Source organism: Thermobia domestica, chromosome 2 (assembly GCF_964235325.1).
Source record: "Thermobia domestica chromosome 2, izTheDome1.hap1.1, whole genome shotgun sequence".
Classification (NCBI taxonomy): Eukaryota; Metazoa; Arthropoda; class Insecta; order Zygentoma; family Lepismatidae; genus Thermobia; species Thermobia domestica.
In genome coordinates this window covers 90602713-90616317 of record NC_137455.1, presented here as the reverse complement: position 1 = coordinate 90616317, position 13605 = coordinate 90602713, and the positions used below count along the sequence as shown (strand labels likewise).

Genomic DNA, 13605 nt, shown 5'->3' with positions numbered 1-13605 from the left:
ATTAAGATTTTAAAACATCTGGTTTCGGCGACGGGTTTCGAACCACGAACCTTGTGGGCATCGAACCATGACTTCATCCATTCTGCTACGGAGGATTCTATTACTCGTTCACATACGTTTCCCTTAGCTGCGTTGAGAGCTACCTTAAGGGGATATTCCAAAAGCTGACTCGGTAAATGCGCCGTTCAGTTAGGACGTAAACCACTTGTAACTTAGTTACAATGTGCAAAATGAACTTCCTCTTCTTCAGGACACTTTTTAAAGCTTTAAAATTTGTTACTGTTGTTTTAATTAAGTTACATTTGATAGAAACATCTGATAAAGTACTGCCAAGCCCTGTGCGTCATTGTCTGTTAGGTGAATGGTTAATGTAAGTTACTCCTACGTGGATGGTCCGAGCTTCCAATCAAGACCATTCTTATTGATTATTTTATTTGAGCTACGCTCATACTGTATATTGCACAAGTTCAATTTTGAAGTAATGTAGTCACAGCTAGTTTAATTCGAAATAATATTCCAATATTATATTTGTTACTAAATTTACATGGCACTCCTCACTTGTTTGTAGCCCTGCATAAATGCAAAATTGTTTTAAAAGTATATTTTACTTTCAAGTATTATTGATTTTTTTAAATTGTCCTTCAAATTTATTTTATAATTATTTTCTATTTCTTAATTATAACATATTTTCTATTTATATTGTATTCTATGTTACACGTTTATTATTTACATTTTATGTCTTACCTTTGAAGAGGAGCTTTTGACAATTCAGAGCAGCAGGGACATACACAGGATGCAGGCCTTGGCAATCCAGAGCTTTTGCCCCCACGAAATCACTACTTTTTGGTTGTATATATATCTAATTTTATAGATGGTGATAGCAGGGGCGGATCCAGGGGAGTGTGTTTGGGGTGATCGCATCCCCCAGAATATGGAACTTTTTATACTTTTTTATTTTAAAAATAAAACATATCCTAAGTATTTTTCATCTTTGTATTATAAACGTAAATTAAAACCTAAAGTAGATAGGCCTTACTTTCTTAAGAAAGTTAATTCTACAGAAGAGCTCTTTCTCATTTTCTATTTTTTTCTTTTCTTTCTTTTCTTTTCTTGCGTTCTTTCGATCGCTGAAATAAATTTCTGTCTACGGCCCTGCAAAACAGTGACGATTTTAGGGAGTGATCAGTTACTAATGCCTCCCTGGAGCAACGACACTTCCCCAGTAGTCATATCTCCGATAATTCAGAATGTGATTTGTGCATTATCACTTTTCACTCTCAGTGTCTTGAAACGCACCAAAAAGGAACTGTTCTGAAGTATTTACTGGTTCTTCCTATGACGTCATTTCAATATGGCCAACCTTGGACATATAACTCAAACTAACTCTATGGCCTATGGAACCCGGAGGTTCAGTGCCGCGTTCACAAAAGCTCTCCACTGACTTCTATCCTTAGCTAACTGGATCCAGTACCAGTCCTTGTCCGAGGCTTTTGTGAATGTTTCTGAACAAGTGCCTTTTTTTACAGGATGAGGGTGTTAGCCTTACCCAAACCCCCAAGCTGGAGGACCACTCCTAGTCGTCTGTCCGCGACTGCTTATTCAGTATATTCGCAGCTAACCTCTATATCTAGAGGCCTTCTCCTCGATCCGCAACCTGAGGACGCGCCATGCCGTGGTGACAGAAACCCACGTTACACGGACCTTGGACATATACACATCTGAAATATCACCTTTTATGTCAGTGATCCCGAAAACTATCCATTCGACACAAATATAGAATATTTTCGATTCTTTATTCCTGTCACCCTCTCATTGTCAACTCGAAGCCAACAAAGGCTTATTTTGGACTTACGCTCCATGAGGAACCCAGTCAACTATTTCGACATCAGGTTGCCTCTGCAACCATGTCTGAACCACATTTGAATTATGTATCGAGCTATTGTCCTGTAGCAAATATAATATGCCGTCACCTACATGAGCTTTTATTTCCGGAAGCGTTTCATAAAGATGTTCCACATACTTGTGGGCGTTTAGGCGACCAGGAATCCTGTAGATTCCTCCGAAATTTGCAGCCTTGCATATCCATGCCCAACAGTGGACAGTTACATGTCCCATTCGACCAGAACGGGAAACGTATTCAGAGGCATACCTTTTTCCAGGGGGGCGGTAAACACGCTTCGGACCGAAGTTTGCACTGGAAAATATTTTTTCGTCTGTGAAAACGACCTCGTCCCACATAGTGCAATATTTAACTGTTCAAATGCCAGACGGTCAACCATGTGGTCTTCTGTTAGTCGCTCCTTAACAGCTGCCCTGTATGATCTCAAACCAAAGGATTTGAGTCTACGACGGACAGTCGTAACATCGCCTGGGAAATTGGTTTCCTCTCGTAACTGTCGGGCAGACATGAAAGGGTGCTCACGGCATTGGGCAATTACACTCTGGTCTTCTTTGGCAGAGGAAACTCTTTGTCGCCCACTTCCTCTTTTACGTCTTACATCTCCTGTTTCCTCATATCTCCTCCACCACCTCCGTGCTGTAGCACGGTTAACGCCATATCTCGCGCCTGCCTCTCTATAGTTCATGCCCGCATGCTCAATTAAAGCAATCACGCTGCTTTTAACAGAAGCTTCGTAGTGAGCCAGTTTCACACCAGAAGCAAAATGATAGCTTTGCTTAGGTGTTTGAACGGAACGTGCTTCATGTGACGTCACGTAACAAGGCGGAGTTTCCTCTCATTGCTGTAGACGATATCGTACGCCCTCTGCTGGTGTTTCGTGACGGAAAAAGTGCTTTTAAGCAGTTCATGGCGACCGCTTTGAAATCAAATGTAAAGTATGAGAATTAAATTTGTCATATCTGTAGTTTGGTGTAGAGACAAAACAAAATTGGAAATCAAAGGTTTAAGAACAACTCAGATTATTAATATAAAACAACTCAAAGATTATTAACTTGTATTATCATACAAGAAATGCGAGAATTTTGAAACAAAGAAAAATAACTTAGAAATTTGCAAGACAAAAAAAAAACTAACTTAAACACACTAAAGGGTATGAGTAGGGGGATTAATGGGGACGTCAGCAATGAGGCTATATGTCCCCGTCTAGATTAACGCGAGGGATGGATTTTACCATTTCACTTTGACGGAATAACGTAGAGGATGGAGAGGAGGGGGAAGATACATAACAGCTATAAATATAAAAATAAAAGTGACAATGTTCGGTGGTGAATAACTCTTGAACTACCCGATCGTTCTCAATCACATTTTGAACATAGATGAAATTCAAACCTGGGAAGCTTTTTGTTATTTCATTTTGATATTAGAACTTGCGGAAGAGGAGGGGAGGGTAAATATATGAAAATGAATAAAATTTAATAACTCTTGAACAATCCGACTGATCCCAATCAATCAAACATTCAATATAGATAAGGTTCGGACCTGGGATGTTTTCATTTTTTGCCTTGATGGCACAAAGTAGGGGAGGGGAAGGGGGACTATGTAAAAAAATAAAAATAAAAATGCTGTCTTGGTGACTTCATCACGCTTAAACCACCGAACTGATCTTAATCAAATTATCAACATAGATGAGGTTCGGACCTGGGGTGGTTTTTATCATATCCCTTTGATGGTAGAAGGTAGGGTAGGAGGAGGGGAGGGGAGATATCTATAAAAATGAATAAAACTTAACAACTCTAGAACCACCTGACCGATCTCGATCTAATTTTCAACACAGACGACGTTCGGGCCTAGAAACTTTTGTTTTAATATTTTCACTTTGACGGTAGAACATAGGAGAGGATAAGAGAAGGGGAGATTAATATATAAAAATAAATAGAACAACTCTTGAACCATCCAACAGATTTCGATCAAATTTTCAACGTACATGACATTCGGGCCTGGGATAATTTTTGTCATACCGTGCCCCCAACATGGAGAGGGGAGAGGGATACATAAAATCATCGAAAATGACCAATATCAAAGAGTGCTTTAGTAATAGTAAAACCATAACATATTACTATTTTTCTTTAATTTAGCCCAGCGAAATTGGGGTGCGACTTAGATTCGAGGACGTCTTAAGTTCGAGTAGTTATCGAGAAATAATTAAAGATATTAACGTGTTATTGAATTACTTTGATAATAATAATAATAATAATAATAATAACTATTATTATTATTATTATTATTATTATTATTATTATTATTATTATTATTATTATTATTATTATTATTATTATTATTATTATTATTGATGATTTGATCATTCAAATATTGAAAGATCAAAATATTCAAATACCTTAAGACAATTAAACGTGTGTAATCGCCGACTAATGATCACCAAAAATTCTAAATTTAAACAAAATATTCACACATGGTTCCGACTTGAGAACCTCCAGATTATTAGCTAGCGCCTTGAGCACAGATCCACGCTCTATATGCGCTAAATGGTATGTTTTAGTATGTTTAAATTAGATTTCCTTGCCTCCAGTTACAAAATTCTAAGTTAGTATTTTTCGTTCTTTCACAATTGCTTTCGATGTTTTTTAATCATATAAGTCAATAATCTTTGGCATAGTTTATATTAATAACATGGTTGTTCTTAAACCTTTCGTTCGCTATTTGGTTTCTTCTCCACACCAAACTACAGATATGATACGTTTAATTCTCATACTTGTCATTTGGTTTCAAAGCAGTCACCATTATCTGGTAAAGCAATTTTGTTCGCCAAGATTCATGAGTTTTGTAACAAAACACGTCAAGAAATGAGTTAAATGAAGGCTGCAAGAGTTTATATCAAAGTTGAGTATTGTGAGCTAGTGACAAGCATGTAATAACGTCTCGTATTTGAAAATAATGTTAGCTACTTTTAATTCACTAACTGGTATTAGATTTAATTCAAGCTTAAAGAATTGGAATGAACAAACTCAGTGTAGCTTAAAGAAACAAAACGTAAGAAGAACGGACGAGATTCGAACCCTGGACCACCAGTACAAAAATCCTGTTCACTAACCCCTCACCTAACAAGCCATCAACTTCTATAAGTTTTAAATTTGCAAGCAAATGATACCATTATACGTTTGTGCAATCAATGTTTTGCTGTTTTCCTCTTCAAGAACGTAACATGTTTACGACGATTCGTTTCGTTTTCCATTAGAGATTCTAGAGAGATGATTTGTGTTTGAGTATAGGATCTTTTGTTTCCTTTAACCGACAGTTCTAGCAAATACAACTCAATTGAAACAGCTGTAAAAAAAACTAGTACTGTCTTAGAAAGTATTCCTAAAAGGGAGAAACTCCATCGTGCACCCTGAACAGTGACGGGAGTGCGTTGAGCGAGGCCAACAGCAAAATGGGGTCCATTGAAGATTCGTAACTCCACTTTGAAGGGTTTTAATTAATTTCACACTATTTCCTCAATGTCTAAAATGTAACTACTTAGCCTTAGATGAAAAGGAAGTTGTGAAGGAGGTATAGACTGTGAAGTCTACAGAAAAGATTTATCACGTCCTTGCAGCAACTATTTGCAGCAACTATTTCCAGAAAAAGGGAATAAGTACATCAGTCCTAAGTTTTCAGAAACGCTAAAAAACCTTCCCGAGGCGTATTTGTATTTGTTTCAACACATGTATAACTGATTAATTGTAGCAAAAGAACTGACAAACTCTAAGACAAGAAGAAGAATCTTGTATTGTAGCACTGCAATTGGTGAGAAAAGCTTAAAAGTGGAAAAAATATTTTTATGTACTTATTCCCTTTTTCCAATCAGTGGTTCAATTATGAGCCTATATTTTTGAGGTGTTAAAAATAATAATAATAAGAAGAAAACTTATTAACTGGTAGGTTACGCTGGACTCTTAATTGTGTATATGGAATAATGGAACGTGGGGTTATACAGAGGATTTTGGATTTCTGTTGGCGATCAATTAATCTTTACCCTAGTAGGGAATACTGGTTGGTCCGGATTTCGAACAGTAATGAAAATCAAGATTGATTGAAATTTCAACTTAGAATGAAATAAATAAAAATCTAATCTTATACAACTCTCATTGATAGTAGTGTTCCGTATTTGTTTAGACGCCTATTCTTTTATAACTTTACCTATGGTGCATGGAGTTGTTGGTTAGATCCCAGCTCGCGCTGAATGAACTTTATTATGGACAAACACCGTGTGCATGAGTTTTCTCGGATTTCTCCAGTTTCCTCCCACTTTCTTCATTAAACAATTTCATTCGTTTCTCACCATCACTGTCTCCATTAGCGTAGTCGGCATAACGTGGGACGTAAAACTTAAATATTTCGTTTCGTTTTTCTTTTATAACTGTATCTCACTTTTCCTGTGACGAGAGCATCATCTAAGCGAGTATTCAGTGAATTAAACCGCTATATTCATAGCACAATAGTACAGAATGAAGTTTAGCTCTTTGGCAATCTCCAGCATGCAGAGCAAAAAAAGCCGATACATTGATATTGAAACAGTAGTTAACGAATTCCTCTGCGAAAAAGATCACCCGTACTGTTGTGTTTCAGATGATAACACTGTTCAACAAGTTTTGATCGAAAGTATGTAAATTCTTTGAAATTGCGATTTTTACATTCATTTAAGCATAATATGAAAGGAAATGATAATAGAAGAATTTTCTTAGCTCAGGTTGTGAAAAAACGCCCTTGTACAACAGTAGCTGTATATATACAAATGTATTAATATTTATAGAACATTTAAGCAAAATCCTTGTAAGAACCTACATTTCACTTTTTTATCTATTTCACTGTGATGTGATAAGCTGGGGAGTTAAGAAGTACCCTAACCTATAGCTTTCTATATCCTTGTACTTCCTTTTTCAAAATTGCACAAATACCAGTTTCACAGCGATACAGAAAATAAAGTAACCGTGGTCAAGTTAAACATTAAGAATTTCGTAATAAAAATCAGTATTAACATCAAAACATGAAAAATATGTACAAATACCTTTTTGTGCAAGAACTACACTACAATGTAGACAAAAGTTTCAAGTGATCCCTTGTACAGGATTATGTTTATTTTATTTTGAGCGTCTTCGCTTGGCTTGCCTTTTGTAGGTTACGTCTGGAGCATTCCCTGCAATAGTCCAACAGTAGTCGGCCAATATGTTAGAACTCCACTTTCCCTCATATCTCTTCTCCATGGCTGCAATATCTTGATGGAAACGCTCACCATGTTCGTCACTTACTGCTCCACAATCTTAGGGAAAGAAGTCTAGATGTGAATGAAGAAAGTGTGTTTCAGAGACATATTGCAACCAAGATTTTCGTAGCACAATAACAACTTTGCTACCAGTTGTTTGTAATTTGTTGCTCGGTGTCTTCCCAAGAACTGTGAACAAACACTCTTCAAGCTTTCCCACGCAGCTTTCTCCTCACCTTGGAGAATTTCGTCGAACTTGTGATCTTTGAATAGTTGCCTAATCTGTGGCCCTATGAAAACACCCTCTTTAACTTTGGCATCACTTAATCGAGGGAATTGTCCTCTTAGGTACTTATAGGCCTCATCCTCTTGGTTCATGCTCTTAACAAAACTTTTCATAAGACCTAATTTAATATGTAGAGGGGGAAGCAAAATTCGGTTACGATCTACCAGTGGTTCATGCTGCATATTTTTCACTCCCGGCTGAAGAGTTTCCCTGGTACTCCAATCACTTTTGCGGTAATGAGATCCACGATCTCTACTGTCCCATTCACATATAAAGCAACAATACTTTGTATACCCTAACTGCATACCTAGCAACAGTGCTATTACTTTAAGGTCACCACAAATGAGCCACTGAAAATCGTAATACTTAATGGCTTGAAGTAAACGTTTCAAGTTTTCATAAGATTCCTTCATATGAACTGCGTAACCTACAGGAACTGAAGGAAGTTCATTTCCAATATGTAAAAGCACTGCCTTTAAATTCACTTTGGACGAATCTATAAAGAGCCTCCACTCCGTAGGTTCGTAATTATTTTTAAGTGCCCTCATGAGACCATTTACATCTGTACATGCCACAAGTGTGTCTTCCATAGTAAAAAATGAAGTGAACATCTACTCCCTATTCCGATACACTGAAATATTTACTTTTTCCTGCAATAAATTCCATTGCTTTAAGCGTGACGCTAAAATTTCGGCTTTGCTTCTCGAGAGGTCCAAGTCTCTGATTAGATCACTTAGTTCCTCTTGAGTAAGTCTATGTGGTTCACATGGAGGTTCTTCTACAACAAACGTAGGGTCCTTCGAAGTACTTGATTCAGGAGCATCAGAAAAAAGATCGTATTCTTTAGGTGGGTCAGGAACAGGTAGTCCTTCTCCATGTGGAACAGGGCACATTGCAGAAGGAATGTTAGGATAGATCAAGGCCTGCTTCTTCTTCGTGGAAATTCCCTTCTTGACGGAAGGAACCATACAAAAATAACAGTCTCTGGTGTGCTCGCTTGGCTCCCTCCAAATCATGGGCACTGCAAAAGGCATTGAGCGCCCCTTCCCATTAATCCAATTTCTTAGATTGCTGGCACAAGTGTTACACACAATGTGGGGTGACCAAGATTTATCTTGGTCTCCAATTTTACAACCAAAGTAATATTGATAGGCTTTTCTTATTACTGGTGTTATAGTCTGCTTTTGTGAGGAAAATGTCACTTCCCCACACACGTAGCAGAAGCTATCCGCACTGTTTACACAATTTCGCTGCATTTTTGTTTATTGAAATCCTCAAAATGTCACTTGAAATAGTTCCGACAACTATTTAAAAATATACATTCGAAATACCAGTAGTTTTGCGTACTTGTAGTTGAATTTTTATGTCCTGCACTACACAAACGTCACACCCAAAACGCTCATAACTGCACTAAACCTGTCTTTTCTAACAATAGCAGAACACTACTGAGATAAGGAACACAATGAAACCAAGCGTTCATATAGTTTCTCCAGTGTTGCCGCATCAGTGTAACATTTTACCCCAAACGAAGCGAATATATTTATTTTTAAAGCGTTATTGTTAGACATGCCTGTAAAACGAAAAGTAGAGCTAATATTCGAAAATAACTTTCAAATTCGTGATCAGCACCACAAAATCAATAAGAATTAGCTAATTTTGATCAATTTACATTTTCGTTGTTGAACAGTGATTTATAATTATACATAGTTGGTTGAAATTTCTCCATAGTTGTGGGGGCGAGATACTGAAAAAATCCCTACCAAGAGGTGAAGGTGACATGTAAAAGTAGTCAAATACGAACGAAATTAGTGTCGAATTCATGTGCAAAGATGAAAAGTGACACTGTGGATGCTATGTAAATCCAAAATAAGCCTTGGTTGGCTTCGAGTTGACAATGGGAGGGTGACAGGAATAAAGAATCGAAAATATCCTATATTTGTGTCGAATGGATAGTTTTCGGGATCACTGATATGAAAGGTGATATTTCAGATGTGTATATGTCCATATTGAAATGACGTCATAGGAAGAACCAGTAAATACTTCAGAACAGTTCCTTTTTGGTGCGTTTCAAGACACTAAGAGTGAAAAGTGATAATGCACAAATCACATTCTGAATTATCGGAGACATGACTTCTGGGAAGTGTCGTTGCTCCAGGGAGGCATTACTAACTGATCACTCCCTAAAATCGTCACTGTTTTGCAGGGCCGTAGACAGAAATTTATTTCAGCGATCGAAAGCTTGACAGGAATTTATTTCAGCGATTGAGGGCATATTTTACTAAAATGTCTATCATCCAGGGGCGGATCCAGGATGATTGTTTGGGAGGGGCGATCGTTCGAGGTCAAATCAAGGTAAGAGCGGATTGCAAAAGAAAGAAAAAGAAAAAGAAAGAAAGAAAAGAAAAGAAAAAAATTAGAAAAGGAGAAGTAGCTCTTCTGCAGAATTAACTTTCTTAAGAAAGTAAGGCCTATCTACTTTAGGTTTTAATTTCAGTTTATAATACAAAGATGAAAAATACTTAGGATATGTTTTATTTTTTTTAAAAAAAGTATAAAAAGTTCCATATTCTGGGGGATGTGATCGCCCGAACGCACTCCCCTGAATCCGCCCCTGCTATCATCATCTCTAAAATTAGATATAATTTACAAAAAAAAGTAGTGATTTCGTGGGGGCAAAAGCTCTTGATTGCAAAGGCCTGCATCCTGTGTATGTCCCTGCTGCTCTGAATTGTCAAAAGCTCCTCTTCAAAGGTAAGACATAAAATATAAATAATAAACGTGTAACATAGAATACAATATAAATAGAAAATATGTTATAATTAAGAAATAGAAAATAATTATAAAATAAAGTTGAAGGACAATTAAAAAAAACAATAAAACTTGAAAGTAAAATATACTTCTAAAACAATTTTGCATTTATGCAGGGCTACAAACAAGTGAGGAGTGCCATGTAAATTTAGTGACAAATATAATATTGGAATATTATTTCGAATTAAACTAGCTGTGACTACATTACTTCAAAATTGAACTTGTGGAATATACAGTATGAGCGTAGCTCAAATAAAATAATCAATAAGAATGGTCTTGATTGGAAGCTCGGACCATCCACGTAGGAGTAACTTACATTAACCATTCACCTAACAGACAATAACGCACAGAGCTTGACACTACTTTATCAGATGGTTCTATCAAATGTAACTTAATTAAAACAATAGTAACAAATTTTAAAGCTTTAAAAAGTGTCCTGAAGAAGAGGAAGTTCATTTTGCACATTGTAACTAAGTTACAAGTGGTTTACGTCCTAACTGAACGGCGCATTTACCGAGTCAGCTTTTGGAATATCCCCTTAAGGTAGCTCTCAACGCAGCTAAGGGAAACGTATGTGAACGAGTAATAGAATCCTCCGTAGCAGAATGGATGAAGTCATGGTTCGATGCCCACAAGGTTCGTGGTTCGAAACCCGTCGCCGAAACCAGATTTTTTAAAATCTTAATTCCTCAGTTCTGAAGATCTTTCTCTCCTTTCGTAATCATCTGATGCTCTAAAAAGAGTTTTCCACATTAATTCGACAACTGCCTAATGTGATCCTCGCAGTTCGGAAACTTCCCTTCTTATCTTTCACAAAATCAGAATTTTCGTCATAATACGAATGCTGTCCGATCATTTTTCCCCAATTCTAAATCTGTGTATACAAATCATGCCTCTCTCTCTCCATACTTGAATCTCTCTCTCTCTTTCTCTCAATGTCACCCAGGAAGCCATATGGCTTGAGATCAAACCTTCGACTCTTGAAACCGAATGTAAGCTCTTTAGCAATGTGCTATCGTAGCTCTATAGGTTTGTTGTTAAAACCAGTATCTTTTAGACTTTATTCGGGGGGGGGGGGGGGAGGAAGGAAGAGATTCTCCGGCGACATAAGATTTTCACTTTTTATTAGTGTATTACTATACATTTGATCAAAAAATACGTATTTATGAAGCTCAAGAGAGGGGGAATTACACCCTCCTGTCCTGCTTAAATGACGCCCCTGAAACATTTACTTGCACTTACTGAAAAGAAATTAAATGAATCATTGAATAAAACTCGTTTCTGTCCGTAGATATTTTAGAGCTCTTGGCAATTTCCATAGATTTCTTAGGGAGCATCTTACTAGCTTGCAGTCTTTAAAGAAAGAAAAGAATGAAACTAAAGATATTTATGAAGCTCTGGGAAGATTGTGTGACTTTCCTTTAATTTAGGCTCTTAAAAATATTTCAGAACAAACGAATGGAAAAGACTGTTTAAAAGCTATAACGTTGTAAACATGATTCCTGTTTTTTTTTTTTTTTCAGCTGAATGGAAAGAGTGTACTACGTCACACACACTGCTTTAGACAAGGAGAGATGGAGGACGGGGAGGAGTTGGAATAAATACTAGAAGCAACTAATCGATTGATACATGTATTGCGGGAATGCATAAGAAAACTGGGCAAGAGTTTGTTATTCATTTGGACTTAGAATTTTTGTAACAAATTTTATGCCGCGGACTGTACAAACTTTCATGGTTTTTAAAATTATTATCTATTAGTTTAAAAGTTACAAGAGTGTTTCAAGATAAATGATCCTCTCTTTGAAATATATTTGAAAAGATGTTTACTTAATTGAGCAATTATAAACTAACAAAGAACCAATGTTAACCAAAAAAAGTACAACAATCTCTTCCATGGGATAAATAATGTTAAAGGCGACTGATAAAAATTTATGTAATTCTTTAGCTACGAAAGTAGGATATATACAACTTGAACAGTAGCCTGCGTCAAAATCTTCACAGAGATGAAAAGAAAATGAATTTAATTCTGGCTTCAGTAAAGCCAAATGTACAATTTATTCAAAATTTCTCCAATGTGAAAAAGACCTTTCATAGTATCGAAATGCTACTAGATGGAGGTAACTTTCCATATATGAGAACGAATATCTATGGTGGACTGAAATTTTGTAGGTTCAATACTTACAAAAACATATCACCCAATCTTTCGTTATTTCTATATCTTTCTTCTGATACAGGTAACTAGCTTGAGAATTATTGAATGTTATATTTCATACACGTATTGCAACCTTGGGAAGTTTTAATCTTCCTTTCTTTCTTAGTTTTCATTTTAGCCTCCTTTGGATCACCTTCTTCATAGGCTCGAACATTGACTTCCAGCAGCCTTCGGAATAACAAAACAAATCAAATTACTCTAATGTGGTTTTACAATCGTAACTACGCTGCTGCGATTTAATCGAGAAAGCAATCTGAATATAAATGAATATAAAGAGTTCTAAACAATATAATGGTTTGCATCAATTAATATTCATACATTATACAACCTTAAAACATACAAATGAAATGACTGGGAAATCACTAATATCACTATTTAGATCAAATTTAAACTGGAAATTAACCTTGCAACAAAATTTAAAAGACAGGTTAATTTCCAGTTTAAATTTGATCTAAATAGTGATTTCCCAGTCATTTCATTTGTATGTTTTAAGGTTGTATAATGTATGAATATTAATTGATGCAAACCATTATATTGTTTAGAACTCTTTATATTCATTTATATTCAGATTGCTTTCTCGATTAAATCGCAGCAGCGTAGTTACGATTGTAAAACCACATTAGAGTAATTTGATTTGTTTTGTTATTCCGAATTATACTAAAATTGTTAGGCGTTAAAGTTGCGTTGAAAAACAAACGATGAGGTAAAATTGTTTAATGTCTTGGGCGTGTTTTGGTGTAATCCCACAAACTTTATTTCTATATACTGTATATGTTATGTTCTAGTAATGTATCCCTGGCCCGTCTCTTATTTTTTTCCATTGTATGATCATTTCTCTTATTTTATAATTAACGATGTATTTGAAATTATAAAAAGGTGCTTTTATGTTTGTGTTTATTCCCGCATCAGTCACATTATTAAATAGTCTGTTTGCTTCTTCGTTCCATTCTATATTTATATATGCCTTTGTATGTCATAATGATATTACAAAGTTGCCTTTGTAGCGCACCGAACTGCCCAAAGGTTCTAAGACACTAGCATCCTTCAGTGTGGAAACACTGAAATAAACTGGCGTTGCCATCCTACTATTTTGATGAGCCCAGGAAGACTCAGATAAGAAATTAAACTGTAAAAACAAA

The 13605-nt window shown here is 36.1% G+C and overlaps 1 protein-coding gene across 1 annotated transcript in view; it reads right to left on the bottom strand.

The window, feature by feature from the left end:
• The window catches only part of LOC145674058 (E3 ubiquitin-protein ligase Siah1-like), a 35153-nt gene extending 22599 nt beyond the window's left edge, over positions 1–12554 (bottom strand). The window contains exon 1 of the mRNA XM_081743885.1: positions 12437–12554. The gene's annotated coding sequence lies outside the window, so the exon portion shown is untranslated. The remainder of the gene's footprint in view (positions 1–12436) is intronic.
• Between the last annotated feature and the right edge of the window lie 1051 nt (positions 12555–13605).